The 19,732-nt window shown below is 44.6% G+C and overlaps 1 protein-coding gene across 1 annotated transcript in view; it reads right to left on the bottom strand.

Moving 5' to 3' along the window:
- Positions 1 to 19,732, bottom strand: part of LOC103806955 (calcium/calmodulin-dependent protein kinase type II subunit gamma-like) — a gene marked incomplete at its 3' end in the record, with an annotated part of 112,714 nt that overhangs the window by 71,346 nt on the left and 21,636 nt on the right. The window lies entirely within an intron of this gene.

Here is a 19,732-nt window from a genome sequence, read left to right as displayed (position 1 = left end):
CTCAGCCTAACCACATCAGCCACCATCCAAAACAGTGACCATGCTGTTGGCGGATCAGCTTAGGAAGTTTCTGCCTCCGGCCCATTTGCTTGTTCTCACCTCCTCAGCCAAGTTCGGTGCCAGATCAGCTGTTTGGGTGACAGCCCTATGAGCAGGGAAGGAGAAGGGAGCAGAAGAGCCAATTTTAAGTCTTCTCCAAAGACAGTTAGCTTCCAAGGCAGTTGATAAAATTAACGACCTTAACAGAAACTGTCCACTGCAAACAGCAACCAAATAAAGCTGCTAGTTCCCTGGAAGGGAAGGGGACAGTGCGCATGAATCCTCGAGTGAGTCACTCGCTCCCTGCATCCCTGCTGGCCTAGATAAATGCTGCTGCCAGTCGATGATGGGTGCTGCAAACCAACTCTTAAGCCCACAGCATCCCTGCTGCTCATCTCCTGGTGGGCATAAAGTCCACACTGAACAATGACATCGCTCTGCAAGTGGCCAGGGAGCTCGGAAGGGGACAGTGCGCATGAATCCTCGAGTGAGTCACTCGCTCCCTGCATCCCTGCTGGCCTAGATAAATGCTGCTGCCAGTCGATGATGGGTGCTGCAAACCAACTCTTAAGCCCACAGCATCCCTGCTGCTCATCTCCTGGTGGGCATAAAGTCCACACTGAACAATGACATCGCTCTGCAAGTGGCCAGGGAGCTCTCCCTTAGGGGCTGGGATCTCAGACAGGTGAGGATGCAATACAGATCTCCCTCTTTTAGACATGGAAAGACACTGAAAACAATGTGAAAACAAATAGATAATAAAATAAAAATAGTAATGAAGATGCTGCGTAAGAAGTTGCTCCAAGTCCCTGTACTAGCATCAGTTTGTTTACAGTGCTGGCTGCTCACATGTACCATCTGTGCAACGCATCCTGACGGATCACATTAAGACTACCTTACCTCAATGCAGAAGTTTAGGACAAAGGCAGTACAAAATACATCAGAACTAAGAGCAAATCATATCAAGTCTATATCATATGTGTAACATCTCCGTTATAGATGCACCAAGGACAGGGAACTCAGTTTAAAACAGACACTCGAGCTAGTTAGATCTCTGTAACACAAAAGAAAGCCTCAAGTGCTGTAATACTGAGGCACCACAGCTGCAAATCCTGCAGTCAAGTCACTCAGTGTTTCAAGAATTGAAGGGGTTTAAGTAAGTCCTGTAATGCCCAGTGCAATTCCTATGGGAGAGCTATTAAAGTTTTAACTGTCCTCACCCATTGAGAATGCGACAGATTACTTCCCCCCAGTTTCCTAAGTGTACAAACACACCAGAAGGAATGGGGCAAGAAAAGGAAAAGAATCTCAAAGGAATAGACAGTCTGCTGCATCTGCAACCCTAGTGTACACACTGAATACTGAGGATTTCAGCAACAAATATTCAGGTATTTCAGATATTAGCTGATATTCACAACAAAAAGAAAGGGTCAGGCCACAAACTCTAAGTTACTGGCTAAGGATGTTACATTTTGTAATTTTCTACATTCCACCTTCTATCTCAAATCATTCTGAAAACTTCCCCCATGACTCTTGGTTGTGAAATTGCAAAACACACAAAACTCTCAGCAAAACATGATTGTTCTGGCACTTATAACTGCCTGAGATTACATTGGCTTCTCCTCCAAACCATTAGCATAAATATTTCAAGGAATGTGAAGAAATAAAAGAACAGCTTCTCCTTCATCTAATCCATCTCTCTCTCTGGTCTTCAGACATATCTTAGAGAGGTCTTCCCACTCCCTACCACCAAAAAAACCCCCAATCATTTCAGATGCACCTGTAAAGCTTCCTTGTCTGTAACTTTTAACACAACGTGGCATTGTTCCACACATGGTTTAAAGCAACAAATACTCAGAGAGGAGAGAGCAGCACAAGGCCCAGAGCATGGTAACAGCAAATCCTACCCAGTACACATACATGGAATAGTTTCATAAAGGGTCACTGATACAACTCAATATTGAGGAAAGGTCAATGGATTAAACTACTTGCGTAGTCTTTCTACAGCTCCCTAGACAGGCAGGGTTGCTTGAAAACTTTGATGCCAGGTTTCTGTAATGACTGCAGCCAAAACAAGCATATCTGAACTCCTTTACTGCATTACTAACAAGTGAAGAAGAAAGAGATGATCATTTCAGCAGCCTTCAGACCAACACAGCTCTCATTAAGAAACAAACCAAGAGAACGGATGAAACAGAGTGGTCAAGACATGAAGTGCTGCCTACCCTATGCTAAGAAGGGCAAGCACTAGCCACAAGAGTACTCTGTCCAGTCTCCAGCTGGGTACTCTGATTCTCCTGAAGCACCCAATGCTGCTGCCCACTCCAAGAAATCATCTGGCTAGCAAAGAACATGTGCCAAAATCAGGCTAGCCCAAGGCAACCATGTACTCATGAGGCCTCTAAAGTCTCCTGAAAATGCAAACATGTCCCTTCTTAAAAAAGTCTGTCTTTCACCCAGCTCTGGCAAAGGTGTCCTAAACCACAGCAAATCCTGCTTTAGAAGAAAACGGTCTGGGGACTAAACAAACTGTGCAGAGACAGAGGAAAGCATCTTCCCATTATACTGAGCTCATGTAGAAGTACAGCAATGGACAAATCAATTAGTGGACTTGGGAGACCTGGGAATACTTCATTTCCTTCTGTCGGTCAACTTGGTCCATCCAATACCACTCTACTGTAATCTCTGCTTAACTTCCCTAAGCATCTGGCTCCTGAGCACAGAACATACGTCACGTGCCTCAGTGCTTATACATCTGTGATAGAGGCAGATTTATATCAACTGGCTCAGGTCCTGTCTGCGCAATCAATCACCCTTTGACATATTTGAAAGTGGCATTTCTCTAGCCAAACTATGGAACCTAGGGCAAGAGACTGCTCACCGAGCTGTCAAGGAGACTGAGAACCCAGAGATAAAACGGACTGTGGGAGGAGGAAGACACCAGGATTGCTGAGCCTGTGGGGAACAGGGCAGGGGTCTATGTTCCTTGAAGAAAGAAACATTTTTAGGAGAAACAGCTTGCTGCTACCAGCAAGTTTCCCTTCTTACACTCCCCTGATCTCATCATTCTGTAGACTCCTCTCCTTACTTCACATTTTACCTAATAGATTTGTGCTTTTAAATAAAACCATTTCTCATTTTAAAAGATAAAGAACAAACTACAAAGGCCTATAGAAGAAAATGCATACTTTGGCTCTTTATAGTAAAGTCAGCAAATCACTTTAAATAAATCACAATTCAGAGGGTACCCAAAAGACAGGTGAGGGTCACTGCAGGTGACCTGTGGAAGTCAGGCAGGCACATGATACTTGGCTATCTCCACTTATATGTACAGACTGGGGAATGAGAGGCTGGAGAGCAGCCCTGCAGAAAAAGATCTGAGGGTCCTGGTTGATGGCAAATTGAATATGAGTCAACAGTGTGCTCCGGCAGCCAAGAGGGCCAACTGTTCTGTGGGTGCATCAGGCAGAACATCATTAGATGTTTGATGGAGGCAATTGTCCTGCTCTGCACTGGTGTGGCCTCATCTTAAATACCGTGTGCAGTTTTGGGCATTACAATATAAGAAGGATACAAAGAGAGTTTCCAGTGAAGGGTCATGACAATGGTGAAGGGCCTAGACGAGTGGCTGAGGTCACTTGGCCTGTTTAGCCTGCAGAAGAGAAGACTGAGCAAAGACCTCACAGCTTCCTCACCAGAGGAGGCAGAGGGGCAAACACTGATCTCTTCTCTCTGGTGACCAGTGACAGGACCCGAGGTTTATGTTGGATAGGAAAAGGTTCCTCACCCAGAGGGTGGCTGGGCAGTGGAACAGCTCCCCCAGGAAGTGGTCACAGCACCAAGCCTGACAGAGTGCAAGAAGTGCTTGGACAATGCTCTCAGGCACATGGTGTGATTCTTGGGGCTGTTCTGTGCAGCGCCAGGAGGTGGGACTTTGATAGTCCTTGTGGGTCCCTTCCAACTCAGAGTACTCTGTGACTTTATGATTCAATTCTACAAGCACCTGGGAGATTTACAAGTGCAAGTGTAGGCAAGAGCAAGCAGCTTCCCTGTCACAGGAGTAGCAACTAAGGTCAGCTATAAGCTGGATATAAAGAGGGGGTGGGGAAAGGCTGCAGTGAAGACTTGGTGTCATACCAGGACAGACAGGGAGAGCGACCAAAGAGAACAAGTCATGATCTGGCTGGGGGGAAGGGCAGGATGGGAACTGCGGAGCAAATGAGAACAATAACAAGGCACCATCCTGCCTGACAAAGGACCAACAAAAAGAAAATGTTAAAAAGTAAAAAATAATTTCTTGAAAACTCTGTTTTGTAACACTGCAGTGACATGCAAACTGCTGCTCCAGCAGTCATAGAAGTGCCAGATGAATGAGACACAGGCTGGTTTACACAGAGAGGGAAGGAGGAAGATGCACTTGGCAGCATCCTCAAAGGAAGGTACACGGCCTTAACAAGTAGTGTTCTTCTTTGCTCCCTCCAGGAGGTTCACAAGGCAGAGCTGGAAGGACAGTATTTGATGTCACTAAGACTCTCTTTCCAGTCCTTGCTGTCTTGAAAGTAGAAATATATTTGAGGTGCAAAACAAATTGACCCAACTTACAAACAGTCTTCTAGACTTCTTTTCAGAATAGGTCAATGCAAAAAGGTCAGAGAGGCTTTTATGGAATCTGCTTGCCAAATCCAAGACAGCACTCGAGCATTCCTGTTCCGGTCCCTTCCAGATCTGCTCTGATGAAGAATAACTTTTGCAATGATAGAAGCAATTCAGAGCAGGGTTCAGAAAACTTCTGTGTGCAATTTTTCTATTTGATATACAACTTCCACCTAAAACTAAGCTTTCTATTGAATTAGAATTCCTTCTTTTTAATAATGCACTTACCAAACACGAGTAGTATCTCCACAGACATCACGGTGAATATTGTTTCTGGTTCTTTTGGGTAGCTGGTTAGCATACTGTGTGTATCTGCATGGGCCAGACAGCACAGCACTAGCACAATGAGCTTTCTCCAAGAGCTTTTAGTAAGACTACAAGCTTCCTAACCTGCAGGCTGGCAGCTGTCTGTTGGTAGCATGCCAAGAAAAAATAGGATGTCCCTTCACAAGGACCAGACATACAACCAAGCATCTAAGCATGGTCCAAATGTACAGGACTAACAGCATGCTGTCAGACGTTTTATCACAAGAGTTAAAGCAAGGTTTGATGCACCTGCATTGTGGATATGACACAGGTTCCAGCATGAGAAGCAAAGATCAGCATGTGGAACCAAAGATCACTTTAGGAGTTGCACCATGACCCTAAAAAAAAAAAATTGAATACACAAATTGCCATCTAGAATTAAGTTTCACATATGAAAAAGGGGCGATAAGTTGCCTTTCCTGAAAGACCTGCATTCCCTGCTACATCACTGAAGAGTAAAATAAAACAAGAAGAAAGAGAGCTCTGAGCAACTGCTTTTATTTTAGTGAGACAGGAGGGAAAGGGGAAAAAAAAAGCCTTCATTAGTCACTGATAGGACTGATAGAATATGTCGTATTTACAAAGAGTGCATTAGTCATCCACTGTTGTTTTTTTTCAGAGGAAGCTGAGAAGGGCTCTGTCTTCCCAGCTTCCATGGGAGACAAGGCCTCCATGCCCCAAAGCGCAACCACTGCGCACTCCATTCCAGACAGTGCTCATGACGGCACAAGGTCTCCACATCCCTCCATCCAGGCACTGCCTTCTGTCCTCTGACAGACACCAACTAGGAAGATGGAGGTAGCAAACAGATCCTTTGGATTAGTATTGGCCCACACTGTGTCTCAGGGCTCGGTCTACTGAACACACATCAAAACAGCACCGCCAGCTCTGATGAGAGGAAGACGCAGGAAAATCCTGAGGCTGCAGCTTCTCTAGTAGCTGTCACTGCTCACATGAAAGCTTATCCACAAAGGAAGAGTGCAAGGCAAGCAATTCAGAGGTATTGCAAAGACAGCCACTCCTCTTTTCCTCCCTAGAGTCGCCGCATGCTGCAGAAAGCCTAAAATACACAGACTCCATCCCAGTCAGGGCAGTTTGAAGTGTCTGGACTACAATGTACTTCTGCACAGCTTCTGTGCATCTTACAGCATTCCCAGCAGTGAGACAGGAATCATGTCTTACCATACATGTCCTCACTCTCTGTTGGCTACAGCCAACAGGAAAGGCTGCAGCAAGAAGGACCTGCCACTCAGTATGGAGGGAACACCAAGGAAATGCTGCAGCTGTGTTTCTGCCAGCACCTGCAGGGAGGTTCACATGCTAGAGAGCTGGAGGGTCAGCAGGCTGGGGAATGCAAGAGTTGTCATACAGTAAGTATGCTGTCCCTTCAAATGCTGAGCTCTTATCAACTCTTCAAGAGTTCCTGAGCTGTGGGGAATCTGCCTCCAGTTCATATGAGCAATTCTCGGAAGTTCCCAAATTCCTGAGAAGAGGGCTGCCAGCTTGTGCATGTTTTACTGCTACTCCTACAAATCTATTCATTCCCATTTAAAAAAAACAAAAAACAACAAAATCCAACCTGCAACCACATTCATGTCTGTCCTGTTAACAGTGATTTTGCTGCCTCCTCCCACTGCCCAGCCATTCATTCATCTGCACACAAAATAGCAAAGGGATTATGCAGATGTTGATTTGCTATCTTGACCTTCTTAACCTATGCCCACATGCCATCAGTGATGTTGTGCGTTCACCATCCCATCGACCATACGTCAGAAGCTAATTCCCTTCTGGCTGCACGCTCATTCATAAGCTGGATGATAATTCTCATCTCCTGCTACACGGCTTCACAGGAACAGAGACAGGAACTCCTTGCATCAGTGGGAAGTGAGGTTCAGAGCACAACACTCTAGTTGTAAACCACAACTGAAAAGGACACCACAGGCAGTGTACACAGAGTTGTATCTGACTGAGGGGCAGCAGAACACTGAAAATCTGAATGCTCAGAGAGGAGGTCCACAGCAGGGACACTGTAGAACATTTGTGTATGTGTGCCCAAGGAAGAGTAAAGGGAAGAGGGAACTACACCACGAGGAACAGGATTTCATCCTAGTGTGGAAGCAGAAGTAGCAGTTCAAATAGAGCTGAGGCTATTGCAAAGGAACCGCAGAAGGTGGCTGAGCCATCAGTTTGCATATAAGCTGTTTCCTACTCCTAGATGAGCCTCTGTCTAATCCTGAAAGAGAGGCTGCACAAGTCCTGCAGAACAGGTCAGCAAGGATTTGACAGTCATCCCCTGACCATGACGCAGTTGTGGTTATGACATGGCTACAACATTGGTGGATAGAGGCAGAGCAACTGACATCATCTACCTGACTTACGCAAAGTGTCTAACACTGTCCCACGTGACATCTTTGTCTCTAAACTGGAGAGACATGGATTTGGTGGAAGGGGGCCTACAAAGAAGCTGAAGAGGGACTCTTTGTTAGGAACTGTAGTGACAGGACAAGGACTAATGGGGATAAACTGAAAGAAGGGAAATTTAGACTAGGTATTAGGAAGAAGTTTTTTAATGTGAGGGTGGTGAAACACTGAAACACGTTGCCCAGGGAGGTTGCAGATGCCTCAACCCTGGCAGTGTTCAAGGCCAGGTTGGGTGGGACCTTGAGCAACCTGGTCTAGTGGGAGGTATTCCTGCCCAGGACAGAAGGGGTCGGGACTAGATCATCTCTAAGGCCCCCTCCAACCCCTTAACATACTATGATATTATGACCACACTATGGACACAGGAAAGTTGCATCTCATCCGGCGAAGATAAACTACCTTTGTTGTCCAATTCCCAGCTTCACAGAGCCCGAGAAGAGATGCCAAGGGCAGCCTAGAATAAACCCACGGAGATGTCCAGAGTGAGCGAACAAACACCATTGATTCAGAACAACATCTCAATAGATGTACAGCTGGGGAGATTCCAGGTGAATAGGAGGAAAGACTCTGAAAACTGCTCGGCAAACTGGAGGAAGCATATAGCAGACACAGGACCAGGTGGCAGGGGAAGATCTCTGGCAGGGACAAGAGGATAACTTCTGCATGGCCATGACTACAATGATCACAGCCAACCCTGTTGGTGAGCCTTGTGTCAAGAGCCAAGCACCAGAAAAATGCAACTGTCAGACCTGTCCACAATCATCGAAAACACACAGGGAAGCAGCAGGTATCTGTTATTTTGATTTCAAGAATCAGACCAAAGGTGGTCTTGGTCTCAGCCCTGCCATCCCCACAGTCCTCCCCTATTTCTTGCAGTGCTCCAGACATCTGCCCTGGGAGGCTGCAGGTCTGACATACCCACAGGGCAGAACAGAGTCACCTTACCAAGCACAATTTTCTCTAGAGCTTTGAAGAAGGGAAGGGGAGGTGGGGGGGGATAAAAAAAATTGTGAAAAAAAAAAATCGAGGCCTCTTCAAACCAAAATCCCCCAGACAAACCACAGCTCAACTACTGAGACTTACACAACAATGTAGCTAACAGCTCCCAGAGTTTTGCAGGGCGTGTAACTGTGGTTAGGAATACACCTGCCACAGCTGCATTTTCATTTCTTCAGCAGAAAAGATGTATGGAGGAACAAAGCAAAGCATACTGCAGCACACAGAGGTTACTGGGCTTTTTGGTCACTTCCCTAGTTTTTAGATCCCTTTTCACATTTCAGAACCCATGAGAGTCACAGCAATTCTCAATGAATACCACAGTCACATTACTAACTTGCTTGACCTCCAGGGCATTAAAAACACCAACATCTTTAACACACCACTTAGCACAGACATAGGTTACCAAAGTCCTAGGCCTTCCATAGCCCTCCCTTCACTGCTCTGCCATGAATGGACAGATGGGTAGCTCTCACCAGCATCTTCCATCCATCTGCCTCCTTGCCTCAACTACAGGAACAGAAATCAGCCATCCCTAGGATCTGAAGATGACAAATCCAGCACTGTAGTCAAGCTGTTGCTTATAAGGACTCCAGTGATCACACAGGTTTTTCTCCATAGGGTTAGGGGCTGGAAAAGTTCCAGGGGGCTGGGCTTTAGTGAATAAGACCCTGTGCAAGGGGATACCATAAGCAGCTGTTCTCCAGGAAGCCAAGACCTTTGCTTTAGAAGTGCAGAGGAGAGCGAGAGCTGGAGTAAAACTGAATTGATAAGCAAACTGTATAACAATTTCCTCTGGAGTTGGCACTCATAAGCAGGAGACAGACACCCAGCTTCTGATATTGTTCCTGCTGCGCACCTTCTGTCCTTGCAAAAGAGCCTCAAAGCTATATGGAGATGTCTATTCTGCAATCAAAGGTTCAATCACAGCATGAACAGACATATCCATGTTAGCGCTACACGCACTAGCAGGGGTAGTAATAGTGGCATTCATGGACTTGAACGCAAGTTGTACAAGCCTGCTGGGGACCTGCATATGTGCCTAAGTTGCTAGCCACCACTGAAACCCACATCACTGTGACTTCAATGCTATTATCTCTACACCACTGAGAATAAAGTTAGTGAACTATGTCCTTCACACAGCAGTCATGCCTTCTGCTAACACTGTCAGCAAACATCAAGCTCTCTCTTCATCAGAGACTCAGTACTTGTGTACAAACTAGGAGTAGTGGAATAAGAGAAACAGAAAGGAAAAAATACAGACACAATGAGAAACTACTAATTATGCTTTGTTTGTACAGTCCTGCACATTTTAACACAAACACTGAAACAAGTTCTACAATAATAATTCTAATAATAATAATAATAACAACAGAAAAACATATCAAAAGGGAGAGACACATGAAGAGCAGCCCTGAGCACTCACAGCACATGTGAGTAAAATGATTACACTTCATGTATCACAACTCCTCTGCTCACAGCCAATTCCATTTTCAGTGCAATGTGCAGTAGCCTCCCGAGAAGACCCAGGTAAGTTCAGTCACACACAAGACTAACTGGTTCCCACAGAGCTGGTCTCCCACATCAGCATGCTGGCAGCACTGCCTCCTCATTCAAAAATGTGGTCACCCCCTTCACCTGCCTTTTTACATCACAACCCTCAGCAGACAGGACAATACTGGCAGTTATTTTGTTCGGCTTACATCTCAAGGGAGCATGTTATCCCTAGGTCAAGCCAATGTTCTCCCAGATCTGACAGCCAGAAATGCTTTCAAATTGTACCAGAGAAGAGAATGCCAAGAAAAATAGGAGGCATCAACCACCCAGCACTTCATCTTTTTCCCTCTAAATAGTAGGCATCAGAAAGAAAAGAGGTTTTCAAAGATATCTTTCTGAATTTTGTGAAGATTGCACCACCCTGCAAGACACATGTATGGGAACAAAAGTAAGGGTACAGAACTGAAAGAGGCTTTGGACCAGGAAGGTCAGAAGAATGACACCAACTGAGCCATCAACAGGACTGAAGTCCATCCCAGTTAAGCATGTGCTGTGTTGTATCACCAGCATGCTGCCAGCAGCTCAGGAGCCTGAATAGTACTCAAATTACGAGTTATGGCTGGCTACCCAAGGCCAATGAGCCAAGGAAACTGAGAAGCAGATCACCCATACTCACACAGTGCTAGTAGCATTGGATGTGTGTTTTGTGACTTCTAGAACAACAAGGTCCACGAGGGCTCAAGGTGTACTATTGCTGGAACAGCAGCAAGTCCCCACCAGTTGATTGCCTTTCCTTCATTTCTCTTCCACAAGCAAAACCCTTAAAATACGTTATTTAAGAAAATAATCTACCCTGCTAAGAAAAGAGAACAGCTGAACACACTCCTTTCTTCCCTTAAAATTCACACGGTGTAAATATGTGTAAGAGTCCCTGAAGTTGGAGACACACAGGCTAAAAAAAGAAGCACAGAAAACAAAGAGCTGGAACACTGGGATCTGAAAACTAGTTCATTCTGCAGGATTAGAAGTATTGGGAAACAGCGTGTAAGAAGGATGGGGCAAAAGAAAACACCCTATTCTGTTTGCATCACTACCAGCCTGCTACTGGGCTAAGAAGCACTCACCAGGACTCCAATATCCACTACCTTGCCATGTCAGCAAAGCAAGTGAAAAAGGAAGCCCAAGAATAAATGCACAAACCGTTATTAGAGCTATACAATACATCCCAGAGACCAGTGGCCTCGCCCAAGAATTCAACAGGATACTTTAAAAAGGGGACAAACTTGCTCAATTGTTACAGAAAGTTTATACAAAAGAATCCTGTTAGTTTGTTCCAGAACTCTTCCCAAGGGATTAGAGGAAAAGGCGGTGCGGCGACAGGACCCGAGGAAAGAATAGATGTTACCCGCAAAGCCCTGATGGCAGAGGTGCTAGGGGGAATAGTAACAGCCTGTCCAGCTTGCTTTGATCGCAGACAAAGCACACTGCCCTGTCTGCACATGCCAACCCACGTGCACAGAAGGGCATTTCTCCCAGCTCCAGCACTTAATAGTGAAAATGTTTGAATGACGTCCCACCAGCGTACAGACAGGACATCATCCTGCCCAACGGTCCAGGAAAAGCTACATCTTGAGATGCACAAAGGCACAGAGGCAGCAGCTGAGGGGGAAGGTCTAGGGAGATTAACGTGTTTATCTCCTCGCTTAAGTCTCTTACCGGCCAATGGTTTCAGCCTGATGGCAGCAACAGGACTAAAAATAAGAACTCGGGCATTACCAGTGACTCACCGTGTGGGCAATGACACTGTGAGGGATCACAGAGAAAACCACTCCCACTCCTGGAGCCTAGCTCTCCAACTGCAGGAAACGACTTCCCAAAGAGACAAAGGAGATAGTGCTTAGAGATCTCTTCATTCAAGTGATCTTCAGACTGTGCAACATTCTCTTCAAACATGCAGTGGCTTTAAATAGATAATTAGACCAATCACAAACCCAAATTTTGGGTTCAATACCTAAAACTGAGACTTGAGGGGATAAATAACACACCATCAAGACCACACTTTAGGAACATTAAAATTCCCTGCTAGAGGCAAGGCTAGCCACTGCTGGTCTTCCTTTCTGTCTGACCATGTCTACCAGTAAATAAATTTCACAGGATATTGCATTAGAAGAGTTCATTCAGCAAAGACAAGCACACATCAGCAAAGCTATCACCACAGGAAGACACGGTTTAGCCTGAAGAACCTCACACTTCCTCCAAAAAGCCCATATACCCTTCAGATGGTATTTTAGTAATTCAGCTGCACAGAGAAGCAATAGCATCGCTGATTCCTTAGGTAAGTTACTGGAACTGAGGATTCCAGTGGTACAGCTGTATGAGCTGAACGTTCCACTACAGCATGGATTCCCTTGACTTTCTCCCCTGAAAGGTCACAGCTAAGATAAAGCCAGATTTTTTGGAGTATTGCTAGGAAGAAAAGCGATCACTCTTCTGGCACTGTAATGTTGGCAGTCACTGCAGTCCCATCCTTCCCCTGCCTCTTTCCCAATGCCCCTGCCTCCTCTTTGCTTCCGATGCTGGTGCAAGCATTTGTGCAGCAGCGCACTGAACTGGATAGCTGAACTCATCCATCATTAACCTGGTTCACCACGCACCTATATAAAGAATTTGTGCTAGTGCAAGGAGGGACCTGCCAGAAGAAAGACTGCCTCGTTCAGCAGCAGCACACAGCTCACCTGGTTGAGACTGCCCATGAAGCTATAGTGTACAATTCAACTATCCTTTGCAGTCATGCTCCAAGATACTACCCACAAACAATTTACATCAGACCATATGATGTTCTCCTCTTCTGACTAAATTACTCCTAGTTTCCGAACCATAATAAGAGAAAACTTCACCAGAGCTCCCCCAATATTCTCCTTTCCTAACTCCTGGCACTCATATAAGAGTCCATCATTTTTATAAATACAGAATAAAGATCAATCTTTACCATACCTCATCACATAGAGAAGAATACTCAGTTTTGAAAATCAAAAATTAGGGTGAAAATAAAGCAATTTATTTGAAAATTGCCAGGACTCAGCAGTACAACAGGACTTATGGAGCCCTAGATCCTGCACCTAAAAGAAGGAAGAAAAACTCAAGTCATGGAATACCAGGACATCACATGAGATCTGGATTATAGCAGGGCAAATATGACATTGCTATTGAGACAGCATTCCCTTAGAGACAGGCTGTTCAGCAGTTAGCAATTTCCCAAGAAGCAATTATGCAGTTGGCTGCTTACAGTCAGAATCAAGGACCTCTCCTGTGAGAGCAGACAGTGCCTGATACCCTTCAGATTGCCTACTGCTCTTTAACAGAACAGCCAAAACTAGAGGCTACCAACTCCTAAATCTGCAGTTAGCTCCCTCCCATTCATTCAATATACTGGAGAACTTGCAAGAAGCAGCATCTCCTCCTTTGTCTACCAGAATACAGAGCAATTCTCACTCTAGCCGATAAGGAAATTTGCCGGTCAGAGCACTGAAGCTTTTACAGAGTCTGAATTAAAGATTCCAGTTTGCCTAAAAGAACAGAATGGAGCCACATCTCATAATTATACAAATATTAGAATGATAGTATGCTGGACTCAGTGTCTAAAGGAAATGGAAGCTTCAAGGGGACAAGAACCTACCTAGAAAACCTCATCAGTGACTGCTTTTGGAAGAAGCTTTTCTTTATTATAGCCTATACATCAGAGAACAATAGAATTTAGGGGTTGGAATGGACTTTACAGATCATCTAGTCCCAGCCTCCCCTGCTATGGGCAGGGACACCTCCTCACTAAATCAGGTTGCTCAAGGCTTCATCCAGCCTGGCCTTGAACACCACCAGGGTCCAGGCAGCCACCACGTCCCTGGGTAACCTGTTCCAATGCCTCACCACCCTTATAGTAAAGAACATAACTGCACTCTAGAAGAAAAATCATGAATATGGCACCAGAGGAACTAAGAAAGCAAAGACAGGTTTGGAGAAAGCAGTTATCAAATTTCCCCTGCAGGTGTGGGAGGAAGGGGTTTCCGAAGGAAGAGCCAGGTGACACCAGCAAGAGCCAGGGCTGTCAGGAAGCACTATGCCAGACTCAGGCTGATGGCAGCCTGCACTGCTGTGGGCTAAGATAAACCAGTCGTAAACCCATCTTGGCCTCTCTGATCTGCAGCACAGGGAAGACAAGATAAGCAGTCGGTCCAGAGAGGGAAAACACCCAGATTACCAGGAAAATAGGGGATTTTGAAGAGTTCGCTCCATTTATCAAAAAAGCAGGTCCCACATAGAAGGACCTGGGACACTCTGCTCTCCAAAGTCAGAGGAGGAAGAGGGTAACATGTCAGAAAACCAAATATATGCAGCTCCAAGGTGCTTTTCCAGTCTTCTTTGCCTCCTGCTGAGTTTAAACATATTTCGCCCTGTCTAAGGTAGCTATTCTGACAAGAGACTGTCCTTAGGAACTTCTGGTTGCCTTCACGATAACAAGATGCATCCTTGAGTCTTAACCACTGGGCAAAATCAGGTTGCAGTTCTGTGGTGATCAGATGCTCCCAGGAATATAATTCAGACAAGAGAAACAATGAGTCATATTTCAGCAAAAATACACAACAGATTTTTATTCTGCATCTTCCTGTGTTCACCAGTGCAAGTTAAACCTGGCTGCTTCCCTCTGCCCCTCACACTTGTAAGAGAAAAAAAAGAGAAAAGACAGCTATATTATTTCTTCTGATTTTATGCTGAAACATCATGTTCCCAACATGTTAACTGTGTTCATCATGCCTGAGTTACTCAATAGGATCATTTGGATTCAACTCCAGTTTGAGATACAGACTTGTTCTGTGATTTCCCAGCCCATGACTGCAATTCAGTGATCCTGTTAGCACTGTCAGCTTGGGATATACTTTTGAGATCCCTCAGCTTATAAAATTTTATTACGAAGATAAAATATTTGCTCCTGGTTCAGTACATAAGATTCTGATTAGTAAAGCTCTGAGGGCATCACCAGACCATCTCTAATCATCTATCTCAGTAGACTGGAGTGACCCAAAACATGACAGTTTATTAGTAAATATTTCATGTTATAGGAAAGATCCTTCTGATCAGCACATAAATTGTTAAAGTCTCCTTTTATCATGTAGAAAATACATGTTAACATATAGACAGGTCATGACTAAGCATTGAGAAGAACAATTTGAAATGCCCTTCAAATAAAATACAGACTCAGACTGTTCATATTGGCTGCAAAAAGAACACACAGCATTTCCTACAACACCTTTTTGCACTGGATTTTTTGGTGCTTTAAATAGCAATTAATTTAGCCTAACAGCTACAGCAGAATACACCATTTTGCAGAAACACAATCCAAGACTCAAAATAGTCTGCATTTTAAAAGACCAAGGCCCAATATGACCCTCTGCTTTTCCATAGATGCTGCCTGCCCAACAATTTGATTTGCTTTGACCAGACATCAGCTACTTCTGAAAGAATGGAGACAGACAAAAGGGAAAAGGAAAAAAAAATAAAATAAAAAGAGTGGGTACTGGGCTTTCTGTCTGAATTTAATACCAAAACTCAACAAACACCTGAATGGAACGACATGCTTATCATCACACAAGCTATGAGTAAGGCAAAATGAGACAACAGAGAGACTCATCACCTTTTACCCTGTTTTTGAGGAAAAGGGCAATATTGCCCCAGAGATACCCATTTGCTATAGGCACTTCTAATACAGGGCACTTCTTTGTCCTATAAATGGTGTCTCCTCTTCAATACCAGCTACTTAGAAACTAAACTCTAACATCCAAATGTGAAATGCATCTTGAAGTGGCACACAGCCATTTATCCTGACCCACTCTAGTCAAAAGACATCCAGACATCTTGAAAGAGATGGCAGGTTATGACAAACCGTGTCTTTGTTCCCCATGCTCTTCTGTACACTTTTCACAAGTCATAGGAAAGAAGATAGGAGGAGGTGAAGCGGCAGCTACCGCAAAAGACATTATCTCTTAGCAAAGGATTCTTAGAAGTAAAAGCTTTCTGTCTCTACCAGCCAACAATTAACCCTGTACTGTGAGTAAAAAAACTCTGGACTGCAGCACTGAAAAACCAAGCCAATGAAGAGACAGGAAAAACATTTATCTAGACACAGTAGGCATAACACATTATTTACAAAAGGCAAGACCTAAATTCTGTTCCAAAATATCTGAAAGTTTAAGAAATAGCAGGATTAACATTGTCATGCAAACTGGTAGTGATGCCACACCATAGCTGTGATTACAGAACACAGGATTAAATGTCTGATTCCAAGGAATGCCCCAAAATTTGATTGTCAGCAACACTGGGTATGTCAAGATAAATACGCCCCGCAGAACCGTGGGTGCTCAGTGCTTTCATCTTGAAAACGGACAAGCTAAGGAGAGCAAACGGGAATGACAAGGTCACATCATGGTGTTCAGATTTGCAATTGCTTTCTTCCCCCCTCCTTTTGTTAACATCTTATTAGAGCACAAGAAATTCCAAGGGAATCTTCTCAGTTTCAATTTTTCAGTAAAGAAATCCCAATCTTTTCAAACACAACAGTCTAAGACAACAGAGCAGAGGCACGTCCTTGCTATTCTGGGTCAAACTCACAAATCCTGGCCTTGTGGCAGTGTACAGCAGGAGAGAGCAAGACCTGGAAAAGAAAATCTGGCCAAAATACATGCACGCAAAGCTGGCACTGCTGAGTGGCTTTGGCTGCGAGGCCACAAAACACTTTGCACCGAGAACTAGTTTGTCCTCTCACCTACACGGCAGCACTCTGGACAGCCCCACTAGTGGTCTGCTCCCCATCACACTGCCAGCCACCTCCTCCTCCATGCACTGGCCTGCTTCCCATTCAGCAAGCTCATGGCTTCACTGGGGATGCAGCAGCTTGCCATGCAGCACCTTCATCAGCTCCATTTTAATGGAAGCTCCTAGCCAATGCTCCTGCACACCCTAGGCATCCCTTGGTTTCTGATTTCCACACAAACATCTTCAGAAGTCTGTTTTCTTTTCCAATAGGTGGGTGTCTCCACAGATGGCTTGACAGTCCCTAGAGTAGGGTTTGAGTGGTCTGTGACAAACATTCTAGCTCTCCTCTTCCATGAAAGACGTGTGAGTACATAACATATCCTGAAAAATTGTATGTAAATCTGCTAGAGGCAAGGGCAAGGTGGTATGACATGCTTTCATTATAGCACAGAAATGGCTCCTTTGTGAGCAGACACTGACACCTTTCTGCTTAGCACCAGAGGAAGAAGAGACAGAAAAATCACCACCAAGTTGGACACTAGCTATCCATCTAGGACTGCTAAGCTTCAAGCACGTGATCCTGCCACAGATGGCAGTTAATAGGATGGAGCCTTATTAGAAGATGAAGTTCAATTAAAACCCTAAAAGGTGTGGTACCGTTAGAGAGAATTGGCACCCAGGGTACAGAACCAAGAAATTAAGTCTGTCTTCAGCAATCAAAGCTACCGCCAAAATGGAAGAAGCAGCATCCCCTTTATGTGAAAATCTCTTCTCTGTCCTAAAAATGTGCCTACTTTGTCCCACAGCATAGAAGTTCTCCCAATATACTGAACACTTACAACCTCAGAAAGCTGTGGTTATTCTTAAGAACTTAACACAAACAGAGTAGTAAGCAAACAACTAGAGAAACCCTTTTCAATGAAGATGGACAAGCTGGTCCCATGCTAAGGGAAGCTCTTCCAAGTCTAAAGACTGGCACAACAGGCTCTTCTAGGTCAAAAGGAAATTATTAGAATGGACATGTGAGTACAGTACTGAGTGGGAGATGGATATAGGTAGCTACCATTTCTCTAGACTTTCCCTGTAATGCCTTACTATTTATTCATATGAACAGACATCATCCATGCAGTTTTTTTTTGGAATGTAGGGTGTTTTTGTATTTCAAATCCAATATAGTGGTTGCCAATCCCCCCCTTTCCTTAAGCAGGATTATTCATGTATCGAAAAGCAATGCATATCCTTCCTAACTAAAACAGCACATGATGCGGAGGTGGCAACACACTAAAACACAAACATAGCCAGATGAATAATTATGTAGAAAATCACTTTCCTACTCCATGCAACCGCTCTGTGGTGTTGACTCAGATGTGTTCATTTGAGCAGACAAAAAAAAAGGGGTTTTACTACTGCCACTCCCGCTGAGGCTTGGGAAAGGAAAGCCAAGCCTACGCCCCAGTCTCAGCTAGGCTCAGTCTGGGAAGGTCTTTAACACTACAAATCCCAGCTCTGCAAATCCCGGGCAGGAACTGCAGATCACAGGCACATTTGTAGGAGAATAATTAGTTTCAGAGCCAAGACTGTGCTCCTCCCCCACCCCCTAAATTAAATAAGCCAAGAAAGAGTACACAGCCATCCAGTCATTCTTGGAGAATTATTTTTCTGACTAGGTCTGCACTTTAAGGATGCCATTTTTCATTATTGTTAATAGGTCTCATTAACTACAAGCTCTTAAGCACAAGACCATTACTAAATGCAGTTTACACTGCACAAAAGCAATGCCCTTATTGTGGCAAGGGCAGAGGGAAGGAAACAGTTTGCCTTTCCATAAACACCAATAATTCAAAACCAAGTATTATTTGCCCTTCATTTGAGTTCACAGTAATTCCAAATGAGTAGACAGTTAAGAGAAGGATGGCTTTAAAGTTTGCAATTAAGCTATACCTCATGACTTAAAAATGAACAACACTTCATTTTAAAAAAGAAGCAAATGGGAAAAGGAAAAAGAAACCAAAAAAGCACCAACAAATAAACCACTACAAACACCACCTCTTTTTCACTCAAGCAAAACTTCCAGGCCTTTTGCGGGATGGTGATCACATCATGGATTTACAGATATATGACCACATCCTTAAATTTCAAGCACATAAGTAAATGAAAGGAACAAATACATATTTTACACACACACACACATACATATATAGACCCTGAACAGTGAACTCTCACTTCTGCTGAAAATCTGAAACGGTATTGTGTTCTGGGAAGCCTGAACAAGAATTTCACTTTTATGAAGCTACAGAATCACTGAGCACAGAAGAAGCTAGCATGCTTCTTCCTAGAACACTCAGCCCGGGCAATATGCAGAGACACCCAGACAAGCTCAAGAAGTGTGCCCATAGGCATCTCACCAAGTTTAACAAGACCATGGTAAGGTGCTGCAGCTGGGCCGGGGCAACTTCCAGTATCAATACAGGCTAGAGGATGAACAGGTTGAGAGCAGCCCTGGGGAGAAGGAGTTGGGGTGCTGGTGGATGAGAGGTTGGACATGAAGCAGCAATGTGTGCTTGCAGCCCACAAAGCCAACTATGTTCTGGACTACACCCAAAGCAGTCCAGCCAGCAGGTCAGGAGAGGGGATTCTGCCCCTCCAGTCCCCTGTGGTGAGACCCCATCTGGAGTACTGCATCGAGCTCTGGAGTCCTCAGCACAAAAATAACATCAACCTGTTGGAGCGAGTCCAGGGGAGGCCACCAAGTTGATTAGAGGGATGGAGCACCTCTCCTATGAGGAAAGGCTAAGAGAATTGGGATTGTTCAGGCTGGAAAAGAGAAGGCTTTGGGGTGACCTAATTGCAGCCTTTCAGTACCTGAAGGGAGCCTACAAGAAAGATGGACGGACTATTTACACGGGTTTGGAGTGAGAGGACAAGGGGGAATAGCTTCAAACTGAGAGTAGTTTTAGATTAGATATTAGGGAGAAATTTTTTGCTCTGAGGGTGGTGAGGCACTGGCACAGGTTGC

This window comes from Acanthisitta chloris, unplaced genomic scaffold, assembly GCF_000695815.1.
Source record: "Acanthisitta chloris isolate BGI_N310 unplaced genomic scaffold, ASM69581v1 scaffold5598, whole genome shotgun sequence".
Lineage (NCBI taxonomy): Eukaryota > Metazoa > Chordata > Aves > Passeriformes > Acanthisittidae > Acanthisitta > Acanthisitta chloris.
This window is presented reverse-complemented; position numbering and strand designations above follow the sequence as displayed.